The 26,741-nt window shown below is 45.5% G+C and overlaps 1 protein-coding gene across 1 annotated transcript in view; it reads left to right on the top strand.

The window, feature by feature from the left end:
• LOC124717051 (mitogen-activated protein kinase kinase kinase 10-like) overlaps positions 1 to 26,741 on the top strand; it is a 721,769-nt gene that overhangs the window by 261,925 nt on the left and 433,103 nt on the right. The gene's annotated exons all lie outside the window — the stretch shown is intronic.

Genomic DNA, 26,741 nt, shown 5'->3' on the forward strand with positions numbered 1-26,741 from the left:
CGTCAGTATGTGCTGTGCTTCCTCGATTCACCGCCAGTTGGCCCAATTGAAGGAAGGTAATGTTGACTTTGGTGCTTTTGTTGACATGCGACTCATTGCTCTACAGTACTAGCATCAAGCACATCAGTACGTAGCATCAACAGGTTAGTGTTCATCACGAACGTGGTTTTGCAGTCAGTGCAATGTTTACAAATGCGGAGTTGGCAGATGCCCATTTGATGTATGGATTAGCACGGGGCAATAGCCGTGGCGCGGTACGTTTGTATCGAGACAGATTTCCAGAATGAAGGTGTCCCGACAGGAAGACGTTCGAAGCAATTGATCGGCGTCTTAGGGAGCACGGAACATTCCAGCCTATGACTCGCGACTGCGGAAGACCTGGAACGACGAGAACACCTGCAATGGATGAGGCAATTGTTCGTGCAGTTGACGATAACCCTAATGTCAGCGTCAGAGAAGTTGCTGCTGTACGAGGTAACGTTGACCACGTCACTGTATGGAGAGTGCTACGGGAGAACCAGTTGTTTCCGTACCATGTACAGCGTGTGCAGGCACTATCAGCAGCTGATTGGCCTCCACGGGTACACTTCTGCGAGTGGTTCATCCAACAACGTGTCAGTGCAAATGTTCTCTTTACGGATGAGGCTTCATTCCAACGTGATCAAATTGTAAATTTTCACAATCGACATGTGTGGGCTGACGAGAATCCGCACGCAATTGTGCAATCACGTCATCAACACAGATTTTCTGCGAACGTTTGCGCAGGCATTGTTGGTGATGTCTTGATTTGGGCCCATGTTCTTCCATCTACGCTCAATAGAGCACGTTATCATGATTTCATACGGGATACTTTACTTGTGCTGCTAGAACATGAGCCTTTACAAGTACGACACAACATGTGGTTCATGCACGATGGAGCTCCTGCACATTTCAGTGGAAGTGTTCGTACACTTCTCAACAACAGATTCGGTGATCGATGGATTGGTAGAGGCGGACCAATTCCATGGCCTCCACGCTCTCCTGACCTCAACCCTCTTGACTTTCATTTATGGGGGCATTTGAAAGCTCTTGTCTACGAAATCCCGGTACCAGAGACTCTTCGTGCTCGTATTGTGGGCGGCTGTGATACAATACGCCATTCTCCAGGGCTGCATCAGCGCATCAGGGATTCCATGCGACGGAGGGTGGATGCATGTATCCTCGCTAACGGAGGACATTTTGAACATTTACTGTAACAAAGTGTTTGAAGTCTCGCTGGTACGTTCTGTTGCTGTGTGTTTCCATTCCATGATTAATGTGCTTTGAAGTGAAGTAATAAAATGAGCTCAAACATGGAAAGTAAGCGTTTCCGGACACATGTCCACATATTTTCTTTCTTTGTGTGTGAGGAATGTTTCCTGAAAGTTTGGCCGTACCCTTTTCTGACACACATACACACACACACACACACACACACACACACACACACACATATATATATATATATATATATATATGTATATATATATATATATGCACTTTTATAAAACTCACGCATTCCTGGAGGTATAATTTGTTATTTCGAGTAGTTTCAGCGACGCATGAGCTGGGTTTCTGAGACGGTGAAGCCGATGCGAGCTCAGTTGTCGCAGACACGTGAGATGGGAGTGGAGACGAGAGGAGAGAGCAGCAGCAGCAGCAGCGGCGGCGGCAGGGCGGAGTGGTGCTTTTACGGCCGCGTCCCCCGTGAATTCTTTACAAGGGGCGCTCCCAGCCGCGGGTCGCAAAACGGCCGAACTGTTCTTGGCGGCGGCGCGCGCCGCTGCACCCCACCGTATACTGTACCGGCGGCCCGGCATTAACTATCTACGGCCACAGGACTTCACCGGCGTGGCGTATTTTGTTTGGGGGCCACGAATGAAATTCAGAGAACGACGTTAAGCCAGTCAATACCATCACTTCCATGTAACTTACGTGATGTAAGCAGCCACACGCCAGCAAATTTGTCTGGAGGCATTGAGGCGTAGCGCCGTATAATGATGCTGCCTTGGAGGCGGTTAAGTGGGAGATGTGTCTCAGAGCTGGAGAGTGACAGATGGTGACACCAGACTGGACGCGCACGTAGTTTATGTATCAGCCGATAGAGGACAGTATTGGATAGGGGGACTGTGATTTTAGTTTCGATTGTGCCCACTAGAGTGCACTAAAGTAATTGAATGTTTTTCATAAACTGTTCTAGTATTTTCATGAAGTGTTATTATGTCTTTTTGTGTGTGTGTGTAAAGTGGTATAAATGTGTTTTAGCAGTATGAATGATGCGTGAGTGTGGTTTAAGGTTAATATGAAGACAATTGTTTAACGAGTTATGTAGTGGGATTTAGTGTGGGAACATTTCGAAGAAGTATGAATATGGACGAAGGGGATTTTTGTAGAATAGTTCAAAAAATGGTTCAAATGGCTCTGAGCACTGTGGGACTTAACTGCTGAGGTCATCAGTCCCCTAGAACTTAGAACTACTTAAACCTAACTAACCTAAGGACATCACACACATCCATGCCCGAAGCAGGATTCGAACTTGCGGCCTTAGCGGTCACGCGGTTCCAAACTGATGCGCTTAAAACCGCACGGCCACACCGGCCGGCCTAGAATAGTTTTGTAAAGTAAGTTTATGGTAAAGGGAAAGGTAATTCAGGTATAAATAACAATAGTAAATACCTTTATGCATAAGCAAAACTTCAGCATATCAGATAATTACGTCGGTAAAAAGTGCAGTCGTTAGGTTTACTATTTTGCGATTGGTTATTGATGAAAAGCGCAGACTGACGCTGGAAAGTGAGTTTTGCTATTGGCTGTTGAGTAAACTGACCAATGGTAAAGCAATATTCTTCGCGCGCCTTTCTCAGCTGGTAGAGAAGACTTAGAGTATTCTAGGAGGAGTAGAAGGCTAGCCATGAAAGAGATCGGACGTATGCAGTAGTGTGTATATATATATATATATATATATATATATATATATATGTGTGTGTGTGTGTGTGTGTGTGTGTGTTTTCATCTCCTCCTAAACAAGTGGGCCGATTTCAACCAAACTTGGTCACTGGTACACATTCTCCTTACTGTCAGGCAACAATCAGTTTGTGGGTAAACACCACGTACCTATCGTAGATCGCCATAAACAATGCAATCCGTAAAGAACTGCCGCATCATGCACGACGTTTAAATTTGTTACTTCTTTATTACTGACTCTATTGGCAACATATCTTGAAGATGGTATTAACATACAGGGAATACGCAAAGTAATGTGAGCAGTGGTAGTAATGTCACCAAAACAGGTAAGGCACGTGTCGCGCTGGACTGTGCGTGTTTAGGACGGAATAGGCGCCAGTGCAGCCTGTTCACGAGTAGTGCACGCTTCGTACTTGCACTCACGAGGCCGAGGTCGACGTTGTAGTGGTACTTGAATTACGTAACCATTACGGCACCTCACCTCAATCTCTCGATACCAGCAATATTCTACTGTGTGTCTGTAAAGTAGTAAACATATTTCTGAGACAACATTCAGATTTGATTTCATTAATGTAGAGGTACTTCGATACATCGATATGTATATATTGCAATAATATTATTCTGATGTGTATTCTTTCTTTTGTCACTATGATCTCTGACGTACTTGTAACTCTGATTTTTGGGCGCGTAAGCGGTTATTAGAGACTCAAGCTTTGGTCGTCATGTTAAAAAGACGCAAATTGTAGTCAGTTTATGAAATGCGAACTGTAACAGTGAGGAAGATATTTTCAAGTATGTTTTATATTGTGAAGTGATGTTTTGGAACGAGTTACGTGATATTGCAACAAAAGTAATAAAAAAGAAGTGTAACTTAAATTCGGAGTGCTGATTACTTTTTTACACCGCCATTGTCCTAACTTCCAAAAGTTTAATATTCAAGAATAGCTTATGAAACACATCTATAAAACTTTTGAATATCGCAGAATAACACCTAGGCCTCTTTGCATTCGAGCTTGGAATCATCACTACCTAGATTTTCGACGATTGAACCATGAGTTCACAACGAGACCAGCGTGGGAAACACGAAAAGATGAGTGCCTAGTTTATCCATTATTTCAAGAAATGACTTCATTAACTCTGCTCTAATGACACCTGCCACATAATATAACTTTGTTGTTGCCCGAAAATGCAGTATTTAGCAGCGTGAGCAACACTAATCATAATTAATTTTTGACCTTTGTTGTGGTATGGTTGTTCGAACGTGCAATGAAAGGCCTAACAGACTGTGGGAGCCCGATTAGCAACTTATTGAATGTTTCAAGAGCAACTGTTTCAACAGTCATGACAGCCTAGACAAAACATGCAAGACATCAACGTGTAAACGTAATAGTGGGCGCAAATCAAAACCAAATGACAGAGATCGTTGTACGCTAACACGGATTGTGTCAAAACAACACAAAACTATGGCGTCTAAAGTGACTGTAGAGCTCGACAGTCATCTTCGAGACCCCCTACCTATCTGTCCTCCGAGATCTCCATAAAGCCGGGGCTGCTATACCGAAACCATTAGTGACGACAACCAACGCAAAGAGTAGTAAAACATAGTGTAAGGAGCATAAATCCTGGACGGCTAATAGGAGGAAACATGTGATATGACCCGACGACTCAATGTTTCGTAATTTCCAACGTCGGGCCAGGTTTACGTCTGGAGAACGCCAAAAGAAACCTACAATCCTGTCTGCTTGATTCCAAGGTTAAACATGGAGATGGAAGTGTGATGGTGTGGGCAGCCGTATCATGGTTTTCTGCTGGTCGCATCATTACTCTCAAAGGCCGTGTTACAGCCAACGATTTTTGGTGATCGGGTGTACCCCATGATTCAAATGTTGTCTCAAAAATGATGCCATATTTCGGGACGATAATGCACCCATTCACACAGCCAGGACAGTACATTCGTGATATGAGGAGCATGCAACTGAACTCCAGCGTCTTCCCTGGCCAACACAGTCCCCGGACATGAACATTATCAAGCCCTTGGGGGCGGTATTGGAGCGCAGACTCCAGAGCAGCCAGCCCTTGTGGCCGAGCGGTTCTAGGCGCTACAGTCTGGAATCGCGCGACTGCTGCGGTCGCAGGATCGAATCCTGCCTCGGGCATGGATGTGTGTGATGTCCTTATGTTAGTTAGGTTTAAGTAGTTCTAAGTTCTAGGGGACTGACGACCTCAGAAGTTAAGTTCCATTGGAGCCATTTGAACTCCAGAGCAGATTTCCGCCTCTCTCGTCACTACAGCTATTAGAAGAGGTTCTGGGCGAAGACTGGCATAGCATTCCACTTACGGGCAAGTGAGGGTCCAAACCTTCATTAATACTGTGGTGTCACCGCCAGACACCACACTTGCTAGGTGGTAGCCTTTAAATCGGCCGCGGTCCGTTAGTATACGTCGGACCCGCGTGTCGCCACTATCAGTGATTGCAGACCGAGCGCCGCCACACGGCAGGTCTAGTCTAGAGAGACTCCCTAGCACTCGCCCCAGTTGTACAGCCGACTTTGCTAGCGATGGTTCACTGCCTACATACGCTCTCATTTGCAGAGACGACAGTTTAGCATAGCCTTCAGCTACGTCATTTGCTACGACCCAGCAAGGCGCCATATTGAGTTACTGAATGTATTCTGAACAGACAATATTGTGAATCATGTACCGTCAAGAGCGACGTTCATCATTAATGGATTAAAGTTAAGTATCAAACTAATTACGTCCGCTTTCTGAATTCTAATTCCTTGTCATGTTCCAGACCTCACGTCAATATAGTTCTTCCCTCCTCACGCCAGCCTGCGAGAGCTGAAACGCGTGCATTTCGGCCTCCTCTCGTAATACGGTGTTGACTCTTCAGCCAACACTACAAATACACCATTCCAAAGTAAGTTCAGGTGTTCACATTGTTTTCCCTATCTCCTGTATCCGCTGAATGTACCTACGCAAAGAGATCGTTGGACGACACATATTTCAATAGATAGGCCTCATAAACACTAAGGTGCGTGAAAAAATTTCGCGTCATGCATGAAGTTTTAAAACATTTATTCTTTACAGAATGAGATTTTCACTCTGCAGCGGAGTGTGCGCTGATATGAAACTTTATGGCAGATTAAAACTGCGGGCAAGTGCTCTACCGTCTGAGCTACCCAAGCGCGTCTCACGCCCCGTCCTCAGAGCTTTACTTCTGCCAGTACCTCGTCTCCTCCTTTCCAAACTTCACAGAAGCTCTGCTGCGAGAGCACTTGCCCGCGAAAGGCAAAGGTCCCGAGTTCGAGTCTCGGTCCGGCACACAGTTTTAATCTGCCAGAAAGTTTTATTTATTCTTTAGTTCTAAGATACTCCGACGGTCGAGTCAACATAAGGAAGCCCCTGACACCTGACAACGCATTTGACAGCCTTCAACTGTGAAGCGCACACGGCTGAAGGCGAAAGCAGTAGCAGACTATAGAGCAATGAAGAGGCTTTGGCATAGAGACGTTTACAAAATCGCGTTGTAGACACGGAAGCAGTTGGGGGCTCGTGTTCTTTGTACGGCTGTTTCATAATTTCAAAATGTTTTCGCGAATACATGGAAATGAATTCTTTTTCGATACACAGGTTGTTTTTGTTCTTTTTTCTAATAGAAGTTTGGCAAAATGGATATGCGGGCAAGGCTTGGTCTGGCAGCTAGTCATTCTATAGTGATAGAGGATTTGTCAGTCAACTATAAGAAAAACCATAAGTCGATGCAGGCTGAACCAGAACTTAACCTGCAAAATTTCGGAACTTTCTCTGTGTTATTTGCTGAGTATTTTGCTGTAAGGGCCTAGTGTTCTCATGTTTCTCGTTAAACGTTTCGTGCGATTTCTCACCCCCCCCCCCCTATTTATGTTTGTGTTTTTGTTGCTCTGAAAATACGTGCAGAACGGTGCTGTGTGTCTTGTTTGGAAACAAACTTGTTTTTTCTCTCACGGTGCTTACGCTTGACAACTGTAATACCCACGCCACTGTTCGTCCCCGAGCTTGCATCCACTACTCATCTACATCTACATGAATACTGTACAATGCACACTTAAGTGCCTGGCAGTGTGTTCTTCGAACCGCCGTCACGATATTTTTCTACCCATATACGCTCTGACTTTCTGTACGAGCTCTGATTTCTCTTATTTAATAGTAATGATTACTTCTTCGTATGAACTTCGGGGACGATGAAGTATTTTCGCACTCTGAGGGTGGTAGATGAAATTTAGAGGATAGATCATATGGCAACGAAAAACGCCTTTGTTTTGAAGATTGCCATCCCGACTCGCTTATTATATCTATTGCATTCTGTCTCCTGTTTCACGATAATACAAAACGTGCTGCTCTTCTTTGAACTTTCTCGATGTACTCTGTTAATGCTATCCGGTAAGGATCCCACACCACGCAACAGTATTGAAGAAGAGGATGGACAAGGGTAGTGTAAGCAGTGTCAATAGTAAATATGTTGCAGCTTCTAACTGTTGTGGCAATAAAACGCAGTCTTCGGTTCGTCTTCCCCACAACATTTTCTGTGTGTTCTTTCCAATTTAAGATGCTCGTAATTGCAATTCCTAGGCATATTTAGTCGAATTGACAGCCTTTAAATTTGTGTGATTTATCGTGTAATTGAAATGTAACGGATTTATTTTTGTACTCTTGTGGATGGCGTCACATTTTTCATTATGGAGACCACCTTTCGCACCATTCAGATATCGTGTGTAAGTCCTTTTGCATTTGGTTTGACCTTCTGGTGACTTAAGTAGACGGTAAATGGTGGTATCACCTGCAAACTAACTAAGAGTAGCGACACTGCTCCTTTCTCGTTCTGCAAGTTAGTTTATTTTGTTCTGACATAAATGATTACTGGCCTGGCAGGTTATGATGTTTTAACTTCTTATATGCTTATACTTGGTCTGCGAGAACTTGCTTTGCAAATTTCGCACAGCAGCACATCTCAATTCTTGTGAAGCGTTTGCCATTGGCTGTTGATGACGTGATCCATTGTCGGCACGAGAATTGCATACTACGCAATGCGTGTCTGCACAGCCATCTGCCACGGTATACTACCATGGTAACACGTGAAAAGCCGAGGAGCCGCCAACACCAGCCACTTATCTATTTTCTGTTAACGCCGTAGGTAGCAGTGTGCGTGTTGTGTGTTACAGCGGGGACCGAGAATCGACGGAGAGGCTTCGTCCCGCCGTAGCCCTCAGTGGTTCACAACCCAACAACAGGCCGCAGCAGTCCACTCGCCCCACACCGAACCCAGGGCTATTGTGCGGCTCGGCCCTCAGTGGACCTCCCCGGGAACCTCTCATACCAGACGAGTGTAACCCCAAATGTTTGCGTGATAGAGTAATGATGGTGTACGCGTACATGGAGACAGTGTTCGCGCTGCAATCGCCGACATCGTGTAACTGAGGCGGAATAAGGGGAACCAGCCCGCATTCGCCGAGGCAGATGGAAAACCGCCTTAAAAACCATCCACAGGCTGGCCGGCACGCCGGACCTCGACACAAGTCCGCCGGGCGGATTCGTGCCGGGGACCGGCACGCCTTCCCGCTCGGGAAGCAGCGCGTTAGAGCGCGCGGCTAGCCGGGCGGGCTAGGTACTAGTACTGTTTGTGGCTTTTCTATCCCTACCCTTGCATGGCCCAAACAATCTGAGGATGGCTCTAACATAAGCCGAAACCGGTTATAATAAAGAAATGTTACTGCGATCACAACAGTTGTTTTAACTAAAGTAAGAGCAGAGGACGTATAACGCTTCCCTGGGCAATACTGAATATGACTTGCGTTTTAGTCGGTGATCCGTCGATTGCTACATACTGTGTCTTTTCTGAGAGGAAATGTCAGTCGCGCAGCTGAAGCGATACTCCATAGGCACGCAATTTGAACTTCTCATTTCTGTCTCTGTCTCTGATTTTTGCAGCAGCGTTGTACGTTAACAGCGATACAAACTGGTGGATAGATTTACTGATGAAGAGCTGGCCGAAATGGAGCAGGTGGACGGGTTCACAGAACGTAGGGAGGAAACTGTGCTCAGCTTTTCCCGCAGCGGAGGCGCACTACTTGATCATAACAATACTGCTGTCTATTTTGATCCTGTATATGTACGAGAGGTAGTCTTCAATTTTCAGTCACTACCTCGAAACAGTGAGTTTCGGAGTTACCTGTTTGTTTGTTTACGCCACAGTTCCGTAGCACGTCCGCACTACTCAATCACGATGCTATTGCACTTGACCGTTATCGGAAGCACGCGGTGACATGGCTGTTAACAACTGGTGAGTAAGGAAAACACAACGCACTCCCATTGTTTCCAGGTCTGTTGTGCATATACAATCTACCCTGATTACGCACTGGCTCGCGATAAACCGATAGGAGCGCGCAAACTGCCAGGTGAAATAATACTGTGGTCGACTGATACAGGGGCCAAAACAAAATACTGCACCTCGCTGATGAAGTGAAGATGTAGCTACAAAAGAGCAACGCATTAACTACGGAAGACTATGTTTTCGAGATGGTGATTGAACTTTGACTATACCATATAAATGTTCAGTAAATTGTGACTATACTCAATTCATAAAATTAAGAATAGTGAAGAGTAAGTGATGTGAATCTCATTGTCGTGCAGCCTCTCCTAGCGAAATATATCAACGTCGCAATCAGCACCTTCCAACATAACTTTGTAAATTACTCCGGTATTACACACATTAAAAAACGTTTTTCATCACCCCGGTTCGCAGAACTTCTGAAGACAGACGTCGACTGTGGACATTGTATCACAGACACAGCCCCTTTGACTGTTCAAAGATGTCACTAAACCCGCCCAAATATGTAAACAACCATACACGAGGAGCGCCTATTAGACGTAGGGGATCCGACAGCCGATCAGTTCCAGGCATTCCACCAGGAAGGAGGTACACGGCTCGTGTTGTCTGTAGTTCAACCATTCCTAGACGGTCAATACCGCGGTTCGATAGCGTCCGCGTTGTTACTTTGTGCCAGGAAGGGCTCTCAACAAGGGAAGTGTTCAGGCGTCTCGGATTGAACCAAAACGATATTGTTCGGACATGGAGGAGATAAAGAGAGACAGGAACTTTCGATGACATTCCTCGCTCAGGCCGCCCAAGGGCTACTACTGCAGTGGATGACCGCTACCTACGGGTTACGGCTCGGAGGAACCCTGACGGCAACGCCACCATGTTGAATGATGCTTTTCATGCAGCCACAGTCGTGTTACGACTCAAACTGTGTGCAGTAGGCTACGTGATGCGCAACTTCACTACGTCCATGGCGAGGTCCATCTTCGCAACCACGATACCATGTAGCGCGGTACAGATGGGCCCAACAACATGCCGAATGGACCGCTCTGGATTGGCATCACGTTCTATTCACCGATGAGTGTCGCATATGCTTTCAACCAGACAATCATCGGAGACCTGTTTGGAGGCACCCCAGTCAGGCTGAACTCGAGTGCAGCAGGGTGGTTGTTCGCTGCTGTTTTGGAGTGGCATTATGTGGGACCGACGTACGGCGCTGGTTGTCATGGAAGGCGCCGTAACGGCTGTACGATACGTGAATGATCCTCCGACCGATAGTACAACCGTATCGGCAGCATACTGGCGAGGCATTCGTCTTCATGGGCGACAGTTCGCGCCCCCATCGTGCGCATTTTGTGAATGACTTCTTTTATGGTAACGGCGTTGCTCGAGTAGAGTGGCCAGCATGTTCTCCACATATGAACCCTATCGAGCATGTCTGGGATAGAATGAAACGGGCTGTTTATGGACTATGTGACCCACCAACCAGTCTGACGGATCGGGTCGCCGTTGAAGAATGGGACGATCTGGACCAACAGTGCGTTGATGAACTTTTGGATAGTATACCACGACGAATACAGGCATGCATCAATACAAGAGGACGTACTAATGGGGTTTAGAAGTACCACTGTATACAGCAATCTGGACCACCACTTCTGAAGGTCTCACTGTATGGTGGTACAACATGCAATGTGTGGTTTTCATGAGCAATAAAAAGGGCGGAAATGATGTTTATGTTGATTTGTATTCCAGTTTCCTGTACACGTTGCGGAATTCTCGGTACCGAGGTGATGCAAAACTTTTTTTGATGTGTGTAATCGGGAATGTTATTCATCCTTCCAGCGTCGTGTAGAATAGTGTTGTGAGGACTGCCTGTTGAGGATAGAATACAACACTCAGATACAAAACACAACGTCCATCTAGTAAATGACCGGAAAAGTGGAATGAAAAATACAAGACTTGGACCAAGTTTGTGGATTTTTGTTATTTTTTGGTGGTGTTGTGCAACTGTTTATCAGACGGGGCTACCACGGTTGCCTTCTGAGCGGGATGCTGGCATTCAGTGAAACAAGACAGCAGCGACCCTCCTGGTAGGCAGCAACGTGGAGCAGCGGAGTGTCACTAGATGTCGGTTAGCGGAACGGTTGAAATCAACTGAGATTCGCTGTCGGACGGCAGTGCAATATGGTGAAGTTGTCGGAGTCGGATACAAGTGTACGAGTGGGCAGGTAAGTTTAAACAGGGTGCAACAAGTGTGGGAGATTAGCCACGCCTGGGACGCTCTTTCTGTGCAGTTACGGAGAAGAACGTTGAGAGAAGTGATGAGCTGATACGGGAAAGCGGCTATTACGGTGAGTGATATTGCAGCAACCATGAACATGAGTGTCCGATCCGCCCAACATGTTGGTTATAACGTACTGGTATTCAAGAAAGTGAGTGCGAGGTGGGTTCGAAAACATTTTGACATCAGAAATGAAAGAAAGGCGCGTGGGTGTGTGTGCAGGTACACCTGAAGTTCGTCTGCTTGCCCCATTCCCCCCTATTTCCCGATCTGGTACCTACGGATTATCACCTTTTTAACCCCCTGAAATAAGCTCTTGGTGTGCATCAACACAGGCGAGAAAAGTTGATGTCGCGGTGAATGAAATGGCACGGATTGTTACCTTATGCTTGAGGCCAACCCCAGTGCACAAGATGTACTTAATCATGGCGATCGCACCGCACAACATACGACGTGACGTCGCTGCCGAAACCGAAGAAACCAAGCAAGAAGAGGACATGCGTCGCCCTTTATATGGACACCAGCCTGCTGACCGACGGCTTTGTTCGAGGAAGAGTTTCCTGTCACGTACCCGAGCCCTGGAAGGGTCGGCTGCCGAGAATCGTTTGAAAAGGTGGGAAATCGACCTGAGAAACCCCCATAAGGATGTAAAAGAACAACTGGCGCCTGGTGGAGACCTACCATACACAGAGAACCCTAAACCGTATGAGGGTAGAAGTACCAAAGCGCAAGAGAAACCTGCAGCAATGGGGTTTCCTAAAAGAGAATCAGAACACTCTCTGTCTGTGTGGTTCTGTCCAGGATGCTCAACACCTGCTTATCTGTCCATATTTAGACCAGCCCTGCATAATGAATGACTTACGGGAGGCAAATGACAAGGCCATATTGGCTGCTGATTTGTGGAAGTCTGAAGTGTAGTTCCGGACACGGAAAGTAAGTAAGCTCTTAGTAGCTCAAAGTTTGCTGATGATTTAAGTCCAGGCAGCGGCGCATAACTGGCTACGCACGCGCCTCCCAGGAATTTTTTGCACGTGGAATTGAGAAGCTTGTCCAGCGCCGGCATAAGTGCACAGAACTTGACGCGCATTACGTTGAAAAATAAATAAGTGTTGTATTCCATTCTCACAATATGTGGATCCCTTAAATTCCGATTTTTTGAATGACTCTTGTACTAACACAAGATCCAAAACTAGTACCTGTTGCAAGGTACGTCATTATCCCTGCAGTTTCGAAATAGAAGTTGCACCGCATGCATTTTTGGGCAGTAATTATCCTAAATTGAACATGCAAATTACCAATTATATTCAAAAAGTACGTCGATGGTTCTAGAGTATGCAAGTTGTTAATCATACATTATTTTGAAAGGTATTACTTATTAGTCACGACCAACTCAACTGTAACAAACACTGTGACCAAGACTGTGAGATAAAAGTAGGCCAAACGGCCACAGCGCCCAGCCATAAAGAGATTTGAATCGAACAATGAACCCAATACCTTTTATTATTAAATAATGAGATAGAAATGATTCATTACTTTACAGAAGTTTTTAGAAATCTTACGCTTTATTTGGTATAAATATGAAATTTTTATATTCGATACACATTACATTTCTTTTATGAAATGACTTCTTATTAGTGATTATTTTTCATTATATATATATATATATATATATATATATATATATATATATTCAAATAACGTTATTTTCACATGTACTAATCTCGCATATATCTTACACAAGCTGGAACTGTGAAGTATCCAGTACCTGCATATTATCATCTACTGTGACTAACTCTCGCATTTTCGTAAAGGAACTTCAAAATAAGCAGAAAACCTCTTATATGCATTTAACACTTTCGCTGCGGCTGACTCTTATAAGCGTCACGACAAGCCACGAGCCAGTGCGGCTGACGCTTGTAAGCGTCCGCGCTCACTGTCGGATTACTCTGTCTAGTTGCAGCGTCTAAGCTAGCATCAAAGCGTGTAAACTTTTGTGTGGTCAGTTATCGAACGTATATTGTTGGTAATGGTGGATAGTGAACCAACACCTGGACTTTCCAATGTGAAAAGGAGCAGAAAAAGTGTCAAATTGACAGAGGAATAGTTACTTAGTGTACTAGACGACAGTGATTTTCTGTGTAGTGAGGACGAGGCACACCACGGAGATTGTCGTTTAGAGGCTGCAGAAGAATTGCAGAGTGATGATAGCGTGGAAGCACAGCTTTCGAATCTGTTTCGTGACAGTTCCGAATCTGACGATACGAATCACGACGATTGTGTGGAAATCGACGACGGAAAAGAGCCCGACCTGTCACACGGACATAATCCAGGTGAGTCCTGGCATAAAGAACGACATAATATGCAGTATTACCCATTTACGAAGGAAGAAGCTCTCCAAATTCACCCTGCTGGCAATTCTCCTATGGATTTCTTCAGATTATTGGTAAAAGACGATTTTTTGCAACTTGTAGGTGACGAAACGAACGATAACGCAGTCAACATATTGCTGAGCGAAAATACAAAAGAGGGATCTAGGATCTGTAAATGGAAACATCTAAGTGCAGGCGTCATCATTAAGTCAGTATAGGGCATGATCCTACAGACCTTACAAGGTCTTGACGTCGGCCTGTAACTCAGGTGTCTTAGGAGCGTCGGCTCCGAGCGGCACCTGCTCTTTCAGAGCGTTACCGGGCCGCACTGGAGAGTTGGGCGCCTGCACCGATGCCGCAGCGAAAGTGTTAAATGTGTTATCCCACTGCTCATCACCATGCAGAAATGCCAAACTTCCGAGAAGAGAAGCTTTCGATTATGAAAGATGAAAGTGCAGAACACTCCACTAAACTGGGGCACGAAATGCTATACTAATCCCTGGTTGAACCTCTTAAATTTCAAGGTTCATTTAGTTTTCGTGTTGTTACATTTGAAATGGAAATATTTATATTTTATTTCCTACTAATTATTTGTTGATTTATTACCATGGCAGGATTAGGTTCATAAGGCCCTGTTGTACATGTAACCAGCCATTCTCCATACTTCACAGTCGTCATTGCACGTGTTATAATTGTTGTTAGTTCAAGTATGAAATCAAACGCTGAGAAATGGCTATGATGAAGAAAAAAAAAAAAAAATTCCTCTCTGTCTGGCGGAACATTTACGATGATATATTCAGTGAGATGTGTGAGTGTATTCGTTGTGTACTGACGGCCTCTGTTTCTTTTGTTGCAGGTGAGTACGAGAGCTGGGCAGGCGCCGTGGTTGTTGGTGAGTCACTTCGTGGTGGGGGCCCGTCTGTCTTTCCTCCCTCCTGCACACGAGTGTTGTCCCGCAAGAATCTTCTCCCTGCCATGCTAATATGGCGTACCCCTCACCTGGTACTTACGCAGGGTGCTAAGTTATTACGCTTATTTCAGTTGATAGGAATTGTGTGCAACGTAAACAATATTCATGCTATTTTGTCGGAAACTAAAAACTTGATACCGTGATTGTATATAAAAGTTGATTCTTGCAAAGACGAAATCAACGACCAGCCGCTGTTAATTTACACAAATAGAGCCGTCAACTATTTTAAGATTTCGGGCTTCCATCCACGATATTTCGACAGGACAACTGCCAGCCATCCTCAGGTGAGCCATCGAAGACTGACGAAGACGCCCTCCGTTCCGTAATATATATAGCGTGCAGCGAGTATTCCGCGCATGCGTCAAAATCATATGGAGAGACGAACCACACTGCCCGCCAGCAGCGCCCTCGCTGGTGGAACTGCAGAACTCAGCTGTCTTCGGCGTTGTCAATTGCCGCGGCCATCGGAGTACTCTGACTTCTTCGTCTGGAGCAGATCTTAGAGATGGCGGGGTTCCACGCATTATCTAGCTGGTAGCCATTGTCACGGTCCATAAGATTGTCTGTCGTGCGAATTTCCACTGATTCTTTTATGACGGAGTCCCAATATGATGTTGCTGTGACCAAAATTGTTGTCTTGTCGTACTCCATTGACTGTCCAGTGGAAATGCAGTGCTCAGTAACTGCAGACTTGCTGGGTTGCAAAAGGCGAGTACGGCGCTGATGTTCAGTGCAGCGTTCTTCTACTGTTCGCAATGTTTGTCCTGTGTATGACACGCCACACTGACAAGGTATTTTATAAATTCCCGCCTTCCGCAATACCAGATCGTCTTTCACTGATCCCAGCAGGTCGGACATCTTCGATGGTGGACGGAATATCGCTTTCACTTCGAAATCGTGGAGGATTCATGCAATTTTGAAGAAAATGTTGCCAACAAGGGGAAGAAAAGCTAAAGATGGCGTGCTCTCTTCTTTCTCCACTCCCTGTTTCTTTGGCTTAATTGCAAGTGCCTTGCTAATTTGCCGTGTAGAATATCCATTCTCTTTGAAAACCCTCTTTAGATGGGCAAACTCTGCAGGCAAACTATCTGCATCTGACACTACATGAGCTCTTTGTACAAGTGTTTTAAGTGCACTCATTGTTTGCGATGGGTGATGGCAGTTAGACGAATTTAAATACAAATCAGTATCTGTGGGTTTTCGATAAACCGAATGCCCCAGAGAGCCATCACTCTTCCGTCTCACTAGCACATCCAAGAAAGGGAGGCAACAATTTTTCTCCAATTCCATGGTAAACCGAATGTTCTCATGAATGGAGTTGAGGTGATCCAAAAACTCCATTAATTTTTCTTCTTCATGAGGCCACACTACGAAAGTGTCATCCACGTACCTCCAAAAAATATCGTGGATGGAAGCTAACGACGACCGGCTGCAAGCCCGAAATATTTTTGAATATTTAGTTCGCCGGGAAAATTTTAAATTTCACATCAGAGCCGTCAACTGTTTCTAGCCGACAGGTTCGCCTTCAGACAGCTGTTCGCGTTAAGATTACATTTGTTGTTGGCACGATTTACCCATCCAGACAGCCGAGACCGTTAAAGCGCCGTTTTCGGTACGGGAACGCACCCGGCTCGGGATTGAACCCGTCCGGAGGGTTCAAGAGGATGGTCGGTATGCCGGCTATCCTCGACGTGGCTTTTAGGCGGTTTTTCGCATCCCACTAGGTGAATACCCGGCTGGTACCCAAGTCCCGCCCGAGTTACACGATTCGCAGACATTCAGAAAACTTCCGCACACTATCATGCAAATAACGCTACACGGAGACTAGTTAGGGTATACGTATTCAGTCCCTGGTTGTAAAGATGTGGCGACAGGAAAGGCAGGCATCCTGTCACCCCCGAAATGATCCGTGCCAGATCCGGTAATAACGATGCTGAACCTTCGCAGATAGGAGACAAAGGATGAAGAAAAAGAAATGAAGTCGTTTACATCAGTTGTCGGTCGCCCTTCCCCCTTGTGGTAAATGTTCTTTCGGGTGGTGGTGCCCTGCAGCAAAAAGCGAGTTGAGAAACGGTCTATACAATTGTAATTGTACCTAACGACGAGTGGAAACAAACAAATTTCTAGGGTAGAGCTGGGTTACTGTCAGGTTATTTACGTCGGGATCCCGGCGGCTCTCATTTTGAGAAGACAGAAGGAGCGATCTGTTTCATTTGATAAATACTTTCAAAAACCAAGATCGTGTAAATATTTCGTTACCAAAAACGACGGGTTTTGACAGACTTCGCTGTCCGTTTAAATCAAGAAATATTAATGCGATCTTGGCTTTAGAAAGGTTTTAGGAAGTAAAACAGACTTTCCTTCCGCCTTCTCAAAATGAGAAAATTTAATAGAACTAGATTAAGAAACTTCCTGGAAGATCAAAACTGTGTGCCGGACCGAGACTCGAACTCGGGACCTTTGCCTTTCGCGGGCAAGTGCTCCACCAACTGAGCTACCCAAGCACGACTCACGACCCGTCCTCACAGCTTTAAGTCCGCCAGTACCTCGTCTCCTACCTTCCAAACTTTACAGAACCTCTCCTGCGAACCTTGCAGAACTAGCACTCCTGAAAGAAAGGATATTGCTGAGACATGGTTTAGCCACAGCCTGGGGGATGTTTCCAGAATGAGATTTTCACTCTGCAGCGGAGTGTGCGCTGATATGAAAATCCCCCAGGCTGTGGCTAAGCCATGTCTCTGCAATATCCTTTCTTTCAGGAGTGCTAGTTCTGCAAGGTTCGCAGGAGAGCTTCTGTAAAGTTTGGAAGGTAGGAGGCGAGGTACTGGCGGAAGTAAAGTTGTGAGGACGGGGCGTGAGTCGTGCTTGGGTAGTTCAGTTGCTAGAGCTAGAGCACTTGCCCGCGAAAGACAAAGGTACCGAGTTCGAGTCTTGGTCCGGCACACAGTTTTAATCTGCCAGGAAGTTACATATCAGCACACACTCCGCTGCGGAGTGAAAATCTCATTCTAGAACTGGATTAGTTTTAGGTTACTTACGTCGAAATTTTTGCCATGTTATGTTGCACTGTTGACGCCGGAATTACGACGTAAATAACTAAAAGCAACCCATTTCTTTCCTAGAGATTTGTTTACATTGTTTCATTCGTTATTAGGTACAGTTACAGTTCCATAGACCGTTCCTCACGTCGGCTTTCGCTGTAGGAACCACTACCGCGAGAAATTTTAACCACTTGGGGAAAACACAGCCGACGACGAGAATAATCTGAACGCGAACAATGAAGATGAACCGTGTGTTCCATAGCGGTAACGGCACTATTTGCCTAAATAAACAGCATCATTAGCAGTGGCTGATTGCTGTTTTCTACTCTGCGAGATTCAGCTTATAAACAATATTCGGGAAAGCAGCATTGTGACCACACGGAAAAACAGTTAGTTTCTGCCTCTTTCCCTCGTACATATTGCAACTACGATTACAAGCGAGACCTTGTCACATTTGTGACTGCTCGTAATGGTCGCATTCTCTGGTAGCTTGTGACCCCAAAGCCGCAGTGGCCTGTATCCGAACGAACTTAAATCCCGAAGTGTAGCTGAATCATCAGCCGAACACATCGGGCTACGTCTCACGCAAAACGGGAAGTACTTCGTCTGAGTCATATGCTTCCGACGCTCATAAACCAGTCGTGGTGTGAGAAACGAAGGGGGCTGATTCATCGGACTTCACTTAATTACTGGACTCTGACAGATATCGCGGTCCGCGTGTGCTGTTTGCTCACTGCACCGCCCAGACCACTGAAGACGTGGACTTTCTTCCCCGCGGTGAGAAACGGAAATGGTTCCGCATGAGTGACTTGTGAATGTCGCTTCCGGACTTTGCTTTCTGCGAAAGGCAGAATGTCTTATTTCTTATCCAAACGAGTTACAACACACGGCAACTTCGTTAAGAAGAATGTTAAACCGGAAGAGTGTAATTCCGGTTCCCGTTCTGCCATCGCACGAACGCCGAAATGGCAGATACTGACGTAAGTGATTGCGGAATCGTCCAGTAGTTTAAAGGCATCTGGATCGGATCAGATAGGTGCGAGATTCAACGCTGATTATGTGTATTTATTTGCTCCCCTTGTACATGTACATGGGCCATTCACGTTAATGTTACCACCGCCTGTGTTCGCCTTCGGCGTGCAATAAACTCTCGCAGGCGGCACCAGGATGAGTTAACTGTACTCACCTGGTCACAGAGACCCCGGACTTGAACCTGTGGGACCACGTCGCTGGGGCTGTTCGACTGGGAAACCTACCACTGGGGCCGGCGTGGTTCCGTATCCGTGCCGCTGCCTTCCAGAACGCCAGACACACTTCCTGCACGTGTCACAGCGACCCGTACTGCAAAAGGTGGTTATTCAGGCTTTCGACGGGTTGTCACACTAGTGTGACTAAACAGTGTGGCAGTAATTTGTCGGAGACCGCTGGAGTAGTTAAGGGTACGAAGCGATTGGGAAAAAAGCTCGGGTCTGTACTACACTACTGGCTTTTAAAATTGCTACACCAAGAAGAAATGCAGGTGAGAAACGGGTATTCATTGGACAAATATATTATACTAGAACGCACATCTGATTACATTTTCACGCAATTTGGGTGCATAGATCCTGAGAAATCAGTACCCAGAACAACCACCTCTGGCCGTAATAACGGACTTCATACGCCTGGGCATTGAGTCAAACAGAGTTAGGATGGCGTGTACAGGTAGAGCTGCCCATGCAGCTTCAACAAGATACCACAGTTCATCAAGAGTAGTGACTGGCGTATTGTGACGAGCCAGTTGCTCGACCACCATTGATCAGACGTTTTCAATTGGTGAGAGATCTGGAGAATGTGCTGGCCAGGGCAGCAGTCAAACATTTTCTGTATCCAGAAAGTCCCGTAAAGGACCTGCAACATGCGGTCGTGCATTATCCTGCTGAAATGTAGGGTTTCGTAGGGATCGAATGAAGAGTAGAGCCACGGGTCGTAACACATGCGAAATCTAACGTCCACTGTTCAAAGTGCCGTCAATGCGAACAAGAGCTGACCGAGACGTGTAACTAATGGCACCCCATACAATCACGTCGGGTGATATGCCAGTATGGCAATGATGAATACACGCTTCCAATGTGCGTACACCGCGATGTCGCCAAACGTGCACCCAGGTTCGTCGTTGAGTACACCATCGCAGACGCTCCTGTCTGTGATGGAGCGTCAAGGGTAACCGCAGCCACGGTCTCCGAGCTGATAGTCCATGCTGCTCCAAACGTCGTCGAACTGTTTGTTGCCTTGCAAACGTCTGGATCTGTTGACTCAGGCATCGAGACGTGGCTGCACGATCCGTTACAGCCATACAGGTAAGATGCCTGTCATCTCGACGGCTAGTGATACGAGGCCGTTGGGATCCAGCACGGCGTTCCGTATTACCCTCCTGAATCCACCGGTTCCATATTCTTCTAACAGTCATTGGATCTCGACCAACGCGAGCAGCAATGTCGCGGTACGATGAACCGCAACCGCGGTAAGCTACAATCCGACCTTTATCAAAGTCGGAAACGGGATGGTACGCATTTCTCCTCGTTACACGAGGCCTCACAACAACGTTTTACCAGGCAACGCCGGTCATCTGCTGTTTGTGTATGAGAAATCGGTTGGAAACTTTCCTCATGTCAGCACGTTGTAGGTGTCGCCACCGGCGCCAACCTTGTGTGTATGCTCTGTAAAGCTAATCACTTGCATATCACAGCATCTTCTTCCTGTCGGTTAAATTTCGCGTCTGTAACACGCCATCTTCGTGGCGTAGCAATTTTAATGGCCAGTAGTGTATTTTGGAGAAGGATAGTCGGACAGACGTACGTAGTTATAGTGCTCTAACGCTAGCGTCAATCTGTCATAGAATTATGAAATATTTTTACTGTCGCACATTACGGCGTTTTTGGGGAAAGAAAATCACCTCTCTAAATGTCAACGTGGATTCCTCAAACAGGAATCTTGCGCATCTCAGCTCGCTCTCTTCGTCGATGATATCCTGAGCGGCATTTATATCGGTCTTCAGGTTGATGCCGTATACCTTGACTTCAGGAAGGGATTCGACACCCCGGCAATGCCTTTTAGTGAAAAAATACGAGCTTAGCGAGTATTGGACCAGATTAGTGACTGGATTGAGGGTTTCTTTACTGACAGAACTCAGGGCGTTGGTCACAACGGAGGAAATTCGACAGACGTAAAGGTAACTTCGGAAGAACCTCTAGGAGTGTGATAGGATCGTTATTAGGTACATTAATCATCTAATGGAGAGCATTTGAGGCTCTGTAGGGCTATTCGTGTTGTATGCTGTTACCTGTAGCAAGGCAGCAACGCCAGAAGACTGTAGCGACATGCAGGAAAACCTGTAGAAGATAGGCTTTTGGTGCAGGGACTGGCTAATTAGGAGAAAAATCCGCTACTGTGCGGTTACATGTGTGGCGGCGAATTGCTGGTAACAGTAACTGCTATAAGATTCAAAGAAGTAGTCATCTGGAACAATCTAAAGCGGAGGGACCACGTAAAACCAAATGTAGGAGAACCATACGCCTGGCTTTTACCAAGTTGGATTAACGGAGGAGGTGGAGAACATCCAAATAAGAGCAGTGCGCTTCGTCACATAATCGTTGGCGTGGAAGTGCAACATTTTGGAAGCACTCATTCTCTGGGCGATATGTAACCGTATGTCTTACCGAAATGTTGACGTTTGAATGGTCCTTTTTTTTCCTCTTAAAAATTCAGTTATGAAGCGCTCCGAACTAACGCGCCGCGCCATTTTGATCGCGGAATCAGTCTGGTTTCCTGCAACTCCAGGTACTAAACAAGGCTTTGTCTGGCATCGAGGACATACCGTTACGTGTGGAGGCTTGTATTGGGTACTCGCCAGATTCACATTTCGTTGATGGTGTCTTCTATTCTGAGCGTTTTGCGATTACAGCTTCCTTTTATCTTTTGGAGTTGGCAGTAGAACCCGACCACCTGAATTACTGGCATAGAAAACAATGAAGTGTAGGTTGGCACTACAACAACTCGATTAGGTGAAGCTACTGGAAGCATTGCATGTCTTCTTTCCACTTGGCGGTACAAAGGTTCGACGTAAAACTTTTTAATTGTGTCCTTGGCAAAATGAAGTCTCGCAGTTAATTTCTGCTCACGTCTGCAATCGTGATGCACATTGAAATCTGCTCGCCATACTACGTTATCACGTCGCTAGAGGACCTGAAACAAAACGGCGCAGACCATCGATTAGATAGACCATCTTGCAGTCATTCATGTTCGGCAGCAGCAGAAATGTTGCAGCTGTTTCTGGACAATCCAGATCAGTTCTTTATCTGTCCAGTCACCATGGGCGACTGCTGGTTGTCTCGGTATAACAAGACTTCCAAAACTACCGTAGGCTACGGTAATTTTCCTAGTAGCCTTGGTCGTCGAGAGTGTAACAGCGTCAGCTGTACGTTACGTGTGTTGCGCATCTGTCTGAGGTTACCACATTTCGATCTCTTTGTTTGCGTATGCCATCGGTGGTTTGGTAGGTTTCCATAGTAATCGGCGAAGCCGTGAAACATTTACAAACTGAGTGAGGTTATATAAAGAGGTGTGTAACGTGCGAAACATTTTTGTTGTATGTAGTTGTTCTCCTGCATGTTAGTTAAAGATAAAAAGTATTTATAGCAAGATTGTAATTGTCAATGTTTTATTCAGGCTCTATTTGAAAATTGGTGATTTGTAATTTGAAACGGGGGGATGTTGTAGTAAAAATAGAAAACCAATACGGGTTTGTCATATAGAGCTCGAAACCGCAATTTCCTTTAAAAAAAGATAAAATAAAAAACAGCTAAAAACAAATCAAATATTGCCGAGTTTATGTAAACATTTTTCTGTTACTCGTAAATAACTTTCCCACATAACAACAATAATAAGACATTCTTGCCTTTGATCATGTTGAAGAATGTCCTACTGAGTACAAAATAAGAATAATAATTGTGTAGATTTTTATGTTTATGCATGTAAACTGTACGTGCATCAAAAGTAACTGCTTTGACTGGATAACAGTCCGAAAGCTACTCGGTAAACTAATTTTTATTGCGTACAAAATGCAATGTATATTTTGTATAGGTATAGAACACACAATGGACTTACACTTAACGATGTGCGATTCTAATTATGTGCAAAAAAACAAACAAACAAATAAACAAAAAGTAAACAAGTCGTAGGCTGTAGCATTATGTGATTGCCTTATCATTTTAAATCACTCACTAATCGAGCAGTCGCTCGGCAACAGCTACAGTCAGCAAATAGTGTTGTGAGAATGTAAAAGGTGAACGTCCTGTGACGTAACATGTTTATTGTCGAAGCGCCGTCAGAGATGCAGTGAGTTATTGACTTTGAAAACCGCGGCGCGAAAAACGGACAGAAGAAGAACACTTTTACGCATTCTTTTGACGTACGAGATATTCTCGATCAACAGTTACTCAGTTACTCATTTTTTTTTCTTCTCTTGTCTCTTGCTTGTCTCTTGTAACTTGTGTCGGACGCGCATGTCTTGCCGCCGTATTATTATTGTTAAAAATAATATTGTTTTAGTGTAAAGTAAAAGTGCAATACTAAAAGTGCAATACCGCATAGCAGTAGATTGATTGCGCGACGTGTATGTGAAAACGTCAAAGGAATAGTTTTCATTACGAGAAGAGAAGTGCCAGTCAGAACGGCATCCATGTTAAATCCTTCATTGCAGTGTAAGTTCATCTATTAATTGCCATAAATTCATAGCTAAATGGAACTAGTGTATGGACTATTTATTTAGTATAGACTCTATGTCTCACTCCTTCATGAAGTTATTTAATTTTCTTCATGTTTCTGCCAAATAGTTCACAGTCACGAATTCTTTCGTGGAAATCGAACGGAAGTTGCATGCGGCGAAACATTTTCTCCGCGCCATATTCTACTGGTAAATTCATGATAAACTAGGGTCCCTTAGGAAATTCATGTTGAATTATCCAAAAATAATTATATTTTGAATAGGCATTTACTCTCCTCTGCAATGCAACTTCCGACTGATCAGACGATCCAACAAGAAACAGCCGCACACGGTCGGCGTTCGCAAATATATTTCCACCGCTGATTATAGCTAGATGTTACAGCACAAAAGTAAACACATTGTTATAATTAGCGACTACGAACGGGGACATTTATAAATGTATGTTTATGTATACACATTACGTAAACATATCGTTATAAGGCCCACTGTTTCTCTCTCACATATTCATTTATGTTTCTTTCCCTACAAGTACTACCAATAATCCTACCATTTACTACTCATTTATGTAGTGTACCAAAAGTACTGAACCTTAGTTTCGGCAGATCGCAACTTCGTGACAAGTTAGGATGGTAAGCAGGGGAAATATGTCGATTTGGCACCGCCGATTAAGGCGAAGACGCTACCGTCATTGGACATGGTGATGCTGAATGTTTCTTTGGGACGATCATGGTGTTGTACTAACACATTATGCTCAGAAGGCAAACTGGCACTGGAACATACTGTCCTGATAAAGTTGCGGGAGGCCGTATCTTTGCTACATCTCGTTCTGCACAGCACACTATTTCACATACAGCCTCTTTGGGCTGTCAAAATTTGTGTAACCCCTTCCCTCCCACCTGCCCCCCCTCCCCACACACACACACACACACACACACACACACACACACACACACACACACACTTTTCTGTTCTTTTAACACTGCAGCCGGCCGAAATGGCCGAGAGGTTCTAAGCGCTACAGTCTGGAACCGCGCGACCGCTACGTTCGCAGGTTCGAATCCTGCCTCGGGCATGGATAAGTGTGATGTCCCGAGATTAGTTAGGTTTAAATAGTTCTATGTCTAGGGGACTGATGACCTCAGATGTTAAGTCCCATAGTGCTCAGAGCCATTTGAACCATTTTCAAACACTGCACCATCGTCGTCCGAAGGTGGAGTTGCGGAAGCATATTTGGCACTCACCCCCTCTCATAAAATGAATTTGGAGTACATAGTTTTCAATCATGTACCGAGTGGTTCAGCATCAATTTTGTGGGATGAAACAATTTTTTGTGTGAGCTATAATAATAATGTCATGTGACTAGGGCCTCCCGTCGGGTAGACCGTTCGCCGGGTGCAAGTCTTTCGAGTTGACGCCACTTCGGTGACTTGCGCGTCGATGGGGTTGTAATGATGATGATTAGGACAACACAGCACCCAGTCCCTGAGCGGAGAAAATCTCCGACCCAGCCGGGAATCGAACCCGGGCCCTTAAGATTGACAGTCTGTCGCGCTGACCACTAAGCTACCCGGGGCGGACCATGTGAGCTATAAATGTAGTTATTATGGCAACCAACCGATTCGTTTGTATAGAAAAATAATAATTTTTGAGTCCTGCCCCAGTCCGCCGGGATAAATTTGTGCAGACTCCCATGCATGGCGCCCAGTGACTGCTTCCTGTTTCCTTCGATGAAGAAGCCGCTGATTGACAGGCATTTCGAAATTCAGGACGAGGTGATTCGCGAGATGGTGCGTCTGCTGAACTGCAACAAAGGTCTCTGCAAAGTTATTCATCGCTGAAAAAAGTGTGGTCACAGAATGATTTTTTTCCGAGGTGGCAACTGAAAATTTGACAGCACCTAGTGATATGACGCGCGCGCTGCTAACCTGTGATCTTGTTCAGAGCGCGCACTGTAACCGATTATAGTTGGCTGTCCTGGTGCGGGTGGCGCTCCGGTGGCGATTTGCTATGACGTCGCTGGCGTGTGTTTGCGGTGGCCGACGGAAAGCGAGAGGGTAGTTGTTTTTCCGGGTATTGCACGGAACGTGAAGTTCGCTCTGCTGACCTGCTGGTGACTAGCGCTAAGGTTGTTGTGCCTCGCAATATGAGCAGAGTGGTCTGGGGCGGAAGCGACTCGCCGCTGTGCTGGCCATGCGGTGGTGATTAATCGGAGTCGGCGTACTTGTCCTTCCTGCCTGTCTGATGTGGAGGTCCGGTGGGGTCCTGTGATACTCTGGCCCGGAGACAACTAGTTGCTGAATTTTGGAGTCGTCTTCCAGGTTAGGGCATGGGCTCGGTTGGCTCTTCAGAATTTCCCCTGGAAATTCCAGCAGCGGTTTCTGAACTTTTCTAATGTGGGACAGTGTTGTTGGAACTTTTTGCTGTGTGTGTGGCCCGTTACGATATTTGTTGGTACTAATTTATTTGCTCAGCTGGAGTCCTGCCCGGAGTTGCGTTCATGTATGGTACATTTGGGAGTCGAGGTGTTAGGTAAAGTCTGCCTAAGGAGGGCGGTTTTGTACAGTGTATACACGGTGAATTACTGCTGCTTGGTATATGTGGTCTTCTGCGACCTGAACAACACGATCTAGTCAATTTGGTTGTGTAAAAGCATTTAGTGGTATGTTCTGTATTTTTTTTACTGTGTTATTATTAACTTGGTGGAATAGTCGCGTTTGGTGTCGTTAAGGCACTTCTAAGACTGTGGTTTGACTATTCATGTGCGCTTGGCTTTTATTGTTTCGTTTTAGGAAGGGAGAATTGTTTGAGATTTGTGTGTGTCGGCTTCCGGCACTTATTAAGAGCGCCCGAGTTAATGGCGCCGTGGTTATCATGTGCTGTCGGGATGTTATACTGTATTTTGAATTTTATCTTGTGTCGATATTATCTGTCGTGTGTTACAGAACATAGCCAAGGTGTGTAAGTGATGGGCAGTTGTGG

The sequence above is a fragment of the Schistocerca piceifrons genome, chromosome 9 (assembly GCF_021461385.2).
Source record: "Schistocerca piceifrons isolate TAMUIC-IGC-003096 chromosome 9, iqSchPice1.1, whole genome shotgun sequence".
NCBI lineage: Eukaryota > Metazoa > Arthropoda > Insecta > Orthoptera > Acrididae > Schistocerca > Schistocerca piceifrons.